Source organism: Oryza glaberrima, chromosome 5 (assembly GCF_000147395.1).
Source record: "Oryza glaberrima chromosome 5, OglaRS2, whole genome shotgun sequence".
Lineage (NCBI taxonomy): Eukaryota > Viridiplantae > Streptophyta > Magnoliopsida > Poales > Poaceae > Oryza > Oryza glaberrima.
Window position 1 is genome coordinate 21,310,614 of NC_068330.1, and position 7,595 is coordinate 21,318,208.

Sequence of the window (7,595 nt, forward strand, 5' to 3'; positions counted from 1 at the left end):
TCAGAATCATGAGTTTTTTTTTTTCATACGCAATTAGTGGTTTCCTTGCAGGCGCACATAGCAAAGCTACGCAATATGCACTACTAGTTTGTCAATGACGAAAGCTTCTTTGCACCAAAGTCCTGAGAAAAATTCCTTTTGCACGATGGATCTACACGGTTACATCTGCTACAACCTGCTGCAGCAACAGGTAGACGCATTCCTTCACAGATTATCACTGCATTGAGCTGCAAGCTTATCAGAAAACGATGAGAAGAACATCGCTTTCGCAACGAGGCACGCATGCGTGTGACATCTGAATAACAATGATCTCTCCCATTATAGAATTATACCAATCAAATGAAAATCTTTTTCTTGAAAAGAATTAGCCTGAAAATTCTTTATGCAGTGTATCACAATTTGGTGAGAATTGCTAGCTCAACGACGGCAAGTTGCTGCTTATTCAGGTATCCCTACTCAGATAGCACCGAGACAATGCACATTTAGCTTGGCACAAGTACTCCCAGCTTTGCCTCTCTTTTTTTCTGCCTAAAAAATATAAAAATGGTGACTGTGAGAGTTGGGGTTTGCAACTTTAAATTGGCAATTGACGTCTTGCAGATTCAGTTGAAATGGGAGAGAAAACTTAGGCCAATGGCAGTGAGAGTTCATGCAGGTGAGTTAGATCCATGGATGGAGCATAACAGTTAGCACGGAATCTTCAAAGGGGTTGTGATGTCACTCAGGGGTTTGATTTGGGTTTGGCAGATAAGATGAGGTGTCGATTCTGGGATGTAGTAAAAGCCAGAGTTCGATCTGTTTATTGTTCTGCATGAGATGAGCATCTCTAAACTCTGGGAGGAAGAACAAGTGTTAGGTATTGTGATACATATTTTTGGTTTCCGTTAGCACATTTTTCAAACTACTAAATGGTGTGGTTTGTGTAAAAGCTTTCTATATGAAAGTTATTTTAAAATAGCAAATAAATTTATTTTTTAAGTTTATAATAATAAAAAATTAATTAATTATTCTCTAATGGTTTTTTCATTTCATGTGTGTTAACTTAATATTCATTTTTGTCAACTTCAAACGGGATAACCGTTGTGGAACTGGATTGGTTCTCTTTACATAACAAAATATCGTTTCTTCCGTTTCCATATATCCCACTTCGAATCAGGATTAATTTTTTCTCCATTGCTGGGCCGACATGGGCCTACTTCGTTTGAGAGATGGGCCGTGCGACGATAGAAGCAAAGGACCTCTCGTCCTCTCCGAGCCGTGTGGAATAAGTTCATCTCAAGTCCCTTAATTTTACACTGAGTCCGATTTTCGTTCTTGAGCCCCAAAACCAGATACAATCGGTCCCCGAACTGTCAAAATCGGTGCAAACAAGGCCCCTGGCGGTTTTGAAGACGGTTTTGGCTGATGTGGCGTCTACGTGGCTGGTTTGACTAGGTCTCCGTCCCATGTGGTATTGACGTGGCGATGACGTAGCAATTATATCTCGGAAAAATAATAAAAATCATGGGCCCACATGTTAGCCACACAAAAAAAATAATCTAAAAATAGTGGGGCCCACATGTCATCTGGTTGTCGCCGTCGAGCTTGTCGATGTCCTCGACGACTTCTTTTGGCTTCTCAGTAATGCCACACGCGTGCTGCCATTAATAACATCAAATTCAGATTCAGCTACAATGCGATTATGCTGAAATAAGCAGGCAAGCATAGGTGTTCGATCGATCACTCACCTTGGAACGAGCAGTAAGCCCAGATGTAAGCGTGTTCACGACCTTCTTCCTGGAGTACTTGTGGGCTGAACCGCCGCCGCTGCCGCTGCTGCCGGTGCCCTCCGACTTCGAAGGCTTCTTGTTCTCGTTGACGCCGGCGCCGGTGCTGGCCTTGGCGGTATTATCGGGACGAGGTACGACCTGGCCGACTTCGGAGCTGGTTCCTTCCTGACCGGGTTCTGCACGACAATCTGCGAGCAAAATCAAAATTGGGGATCAAACCAAACGCTCTGAATTCGCAAGAAGAATGAGGAACAGAAGGGGTGTCTCACCCGTACCTTGTTCACCCCAACGGCGTTCTCCTGAGCTTTCTTTAGAAGCTGGGCGCCGAAGCTCCTGGTGATGGGGCGATTGATCCCCTCCGGCAGCTACATCTTGCTGTTGCAAGAAGAATACGAGGTTTCAGAGAGGGAAACGGGAGGAAGAACGAATCGGGAAAGGTTGGCGATGATGATGTCATCTACTATATGATTGTGTGCGTGAGATCATCGTCTTCTACTCCGGATCAGCGAATAGGTCACTAGTTATTCAATACGTTATCAGCACGAGATTGCTCGTACGCTAATCCGGGTAAGTGTTCTAGTAGATCAATTGATTTCAGTACTAATCAGATTCATATGTTATCTGTGTACTGCTCGTCGCCGGCCAACACGACTGCCCGCCCGTGCGCACCTGCACGCCGCGCTCGACGCGTGGCTGATGGTCGCCGGTTACGACGCCGCACTGGAGCATGCACGGCAGCAGGACGCATCGAGCCGCGCGTGCCCGAGGCAACCAGCCGGGCAGCTCTACCACACGCAGTACGCAACCCTGCGGCTAGGATCCAGGAGCAAAGGATCAAGCAGACAAGCATACATACACATGAATGTACAGATTGGTTTATGAACCAATCTAGTACGTGCACGTATTGATCTTCACCAAGCCTATAACAACATGGGTGTGCAACAACGTGTCGACAGTGCTGGGCTATACACGGCTACACCAGCATGCAACTCGTCGACGCCGCGTCACCGATACGCTATGCGGACGTGCATAAGCGGATCGGCTACCTTTACATCGGATAAACGAGATAAGTATCGGTTTCATCTATTCTAATACTTTGCAGTAGCGAGAGTAATATGCTAGATCATGCCTCTAGTCGTTTTATTTTCTCGCATGAATAGATGTATTTGTCCGGCCTTAGCGGCGACTCTACTCTTGTTATATCGCCGACCACGAAGTTCGGCACCACGCGCCCGAACGCGCTTACCGTGCACACAAGAAGGTGCACATACATAATCCGTTGAATTGAATGACGGAGTGCTGTCCCGAACGACGACACCTCACACTCGGTAACACACGACACCACCTAGAAGTTGTCGTCTATCTGGCTAACATAGTCGTCGATCTATGAATATATTAACACACTCGTCATCACCGATCTTATGGATCGGCGCGCTTGGGACACTGTTGGTTGTGACTTGTATGTTAATAATCCGTTATATTGCTATCTGTATGAAGTAGATGGTAACAAATCCGAGTCATCAGCACCTGCATGCGCCACCGCCTGCACGTAGCGACACCCAGACGCCACCACATGACGTCTTCCCCTTTGTCAATGGTTGCCGAATCAATCCAGAGACCTTCCCTCATCGATCCGCCATCTGAAACACCGACTCGACGGCCTTTCGAGGCCATCCGCAACGCAATTGACGGCCATCGCCCGTAGCGATGCCGAGGAGCTTACGCCCGCCTCCCCTCGCCGCCGGTACGCACGGCATGCCTCCCACGCTACCGCACGCGGCCGGGACGAGGGTCGAAGCCGCCGTGAGCGCCCGCCGCCGATAGCCGTCCGTCATGCCGGCCTGTATGCCGAGCCGAGTTTCGTCGACACATAACATGGAGCTATGATTGTCGGACGCTGGTCACGGCCTGATGCCAACGAATGCCGGTGTCGGTGCTACTAGATGTTGCACGCCGTTCCGCCTCTGACCATGGCAACTTGCCATAGTCGTCCATCTCTACCGAGGGCTCACTAGCACATTTGCAATTGGTTCCATCCGTCGTCTCCATTGAAGAATATCAATTGGATCATACCTCACCCACTTCTTGTGGGAAAAGGTCGTAATAGCCCATTGGGCAACATATGAGATGGGCTGGCCAGGTTTTCAAGCTAGCCAGTATAAGGAGGTGGGCCAAGTAGAAATTGGCCTATTAAAAGGAGTCGGGCACGAACCGTGATTTTGGTCCGAAAACGGCATTTTATTTCAAAAGTCCTTGGTTTCCAAGGCATTATGCGGAACTCGGAAATTATGCGGAAAAGTCCTATGGGACATTAGAAACTACGGGGAATATACATTCGCCATTTATACTTTGAACCTTCATGAATTGGGTTTACGCCAAATAGAGAAGAACTAAGGATTTATATCTTAGTCCCGTATTTCTAAGTATTTGCTTTAACTATTTAGTTAGTTTCTTGAATAACCATAATCAATCCTAGAAACATTATTTTTAGGCAAAAGAGCTTCCATGAACTTGTGAAACCCTTGTTTTAGCACCCATTTTGGAAGCATCATATTTTATGGTTTATTTCCTGGCAATTGTTTGTTTGGGGTAATTGATTGTTCTGTGGGTTAGTAGTTCTGTAAATTACACATACCTTTGAATAGCAGAAAATCATGTTAATTGCTAGGATTGTAATAAAAGGTGTGTATAGAAAACCATTCTTTACTATTTTGTACTCGTTTTGTGTACTTTATTTACTAGAAGTAAACCGGTAGAAAGTTGCATAAAAGGACATCATGTAAGTAGTTGCATGTAGCAAATACATTTATTGGGCAAATGAGTAATAGAATTATTCATATATCTTCTCTTTGTCTAATTGTCGCCACATTTGTAGAAGGCACAATTATATATTCTCCGTATAGAATAAATGTATACACTCATCATGAAGAAAGTATATTATTGACTTAGAGATATTTCTTAGTGCATGACTATCATAGAAGATAAGCTACAACTAATTTATATTAATTGTGTCCAAGTAGATACAATGTCATCGAATTTGCGAATATATAGACGAGAAGTCTATATGCCAATATGCCCTACACAAAATTATCTATCAAAAGACTATGTACCTATGCAGTGTCTATAGTTAATTTGATTGATAATGTTATGTCCATCTTCCGCGTATAAATGAATTTACAAATGAAGTATTGTTTTTATGAATGTATGCACATCAATTTTGGCCTATATGCAACATGTTTAGTTGTTAGAATTGATACACAAGAAGTTGTATTACTATCAACATGTGCATTTGCACGCACATATATGACTTATACTATTAATATATTCATGAAGAACATGCATACTCAAAATTTGTGGAAGGAAAGGAATTTGGTGTATTTGAATTTGATGTTCAACTCAGGGGGAGACGAATAGTAATGACAGTAATCTTGCATTCATTCTTTTGAGATCGTATTTTACAATACATGAGTTACATTATAGATTAGATTAAGTTCAATATGAAGAATATGGTTAAGCTCATGTAGAGCTTCTTTATCTTTTGCTTTAGGCATAGAAACTTCTGCATTAGATTACTGAATATTTTTTTATATAGGTCATCTCACCTTACCTATATTGCCTTTTTTTTACCTGTAGTAATTCTTTAACCTTTTGTGGAATAAAATTGTGAATTATATGTCTAACATCAAATGTAAATATTTGTCTTGCCTATTATTTGAAGTATTTTTGGCGAATGTATTCTTATTATCCACTAAGCCTCAATCAACCATGTAGGTTGGTAGTTCTAAGTGCATTGACGCCATATTGGCATACATGTAAAGTTGTTCACTTATGCACATGAACAATTAGAATATTTATGTTTAAGCATTGAAGCTTAAATATATCCACCTGCAACCACATTATTTCTTTTAGAAAAGTTGTACCATGAAGTCACAACAAATATGTGGGTTTCACGACAACTTTTTAGTAAATTTTCTTATGATTGGCGTGAAAAGGGGGAGGAATATGTGTATTTTGCAAATTAATTTCAGAATATTTACAATAAAGAAGCATAAGAAATTGTAGATATGTGGCAGGCAAATTGGTGTGTTATAGGTCAAATACTAGAAGCAAAAGATAGCCCAAACTATTAGCGAATCGTATTTGGGATAATTATGAATTATTGTCACACAACGAAGTGTGTTATTTATTGGCCATTGAAAATTGCATATTCATCAAGGAAGTATGAAATTGCATATAGCTATTTAAAAGCTATTTGTTTACTTGTAGTAAACAATATCCTAAATAATTAATGACCTTTTAGATTCGAATGATTCTAAATGATTAAATGACACCACATTTACTTTGGCGTAATGAATAAAAGTTAGACATGTCACCCAATTTATTTATTGGCATATTCAAGAAGAATAAATATTCTCGTAGAATAATGTTTGGGTGATTTGAAAAGTTCCATGATGGTTAAACTATGTTCATAGATTAATGTTTTAGTGTTATAGTTATGTTCTTGAAGACATCATGAAGTTATATAATACTAACACATCCATCTTATGATCATATCTATGTTGCATAAATATAAACATGAAGTTTATTGATCCAACTTAATTCAAGAATTGAATATAGTATGAGTAATTGGATCAAGTCTTGGGCAAATAAAAAAAAGCTAGAAAATAGAATAATTTTGTCGACTAGTGGATATTTGTTTGGGATTCATTGTCGCAGAATAATAACCCTCTATGAATTGGGATAACCTACAGTATTAGGGATGTGCAATTTTTTATGCCATTGCATTAATTTTTATGTTAGCTCACTGCATATAATATCTTTACCCCCCTTTATTTTGTATAAGTGCGTGTTCAATGAATGAACATTTTCCTCATATATCACCACCATAGCATACATATATGGGCCTCCACATGAAGTTGGGGATACAAATGGACCGAATTCCATTAATCCAGTGCCTATGATAGGGGATTTTTGTGATATGCTATTAGATAAAGATCGAATATCGGCATCAGGGGGAGAAAAGCCCATGTGTTAAAGATGCCTTATATTTTCAAGAAGAAAAAGATCTTTATAAGTAAGAATAACGCACAAGCCAAACTAAACTAGAAGGTTTAGTTTATTCTCCTGTAAGCCAGAAGCGGGAGCTTGCCAGATAATTATGAATTAAAGGAGTAATCAGAAGTTATGTTTACTTGTAGTAAACTTTCTGCTAACAGCGGTATACCCCAGGTTTTGAATAGTATATCCATAAATGCAGAGTGACATGTTAGTCAATGTTCTAAAATCTACGGGGACGCCTGCGAATTCTAAGATCTAATGACTATTGTCAATGTACCCATTAATAACTCCTTACAACTATTGTAGAGTAATCACCATGAAGGTGAATTGCCTCATGAAGAGGTTCATCATGAAGATGAAAACCCAGAATTAAAGTGCGCACATCTATCTAATTCTGGGATGCAGAACAACCATATATCTTATGTTTGGGAAATGACTAAGATATGGTTTATAATGAATTAACCTCACGGAATGAGTATGTGGAGAAAAGAATAGTTATCGACAACATCGCCTCTATGATCCGGAACCAAAGTCCATGGCAGAGTTGCATAGTGGCACTCATATTGGTTCTATCGAAGAAAGCAATGAGGTTGAACCATAGTCGCTAAATAAGTCTATGTGAACATGGAAGTTCAGACTTAATAGGAAATGAAGTGGTGAAAAGCGACGGTTCATATGGTCATGGAAAAGACTGATATTCTCCTACTATGAATGTATTAAATTCCGCTATATATATCGCTGGCAAAAGGCATGAATGAATAAATGATA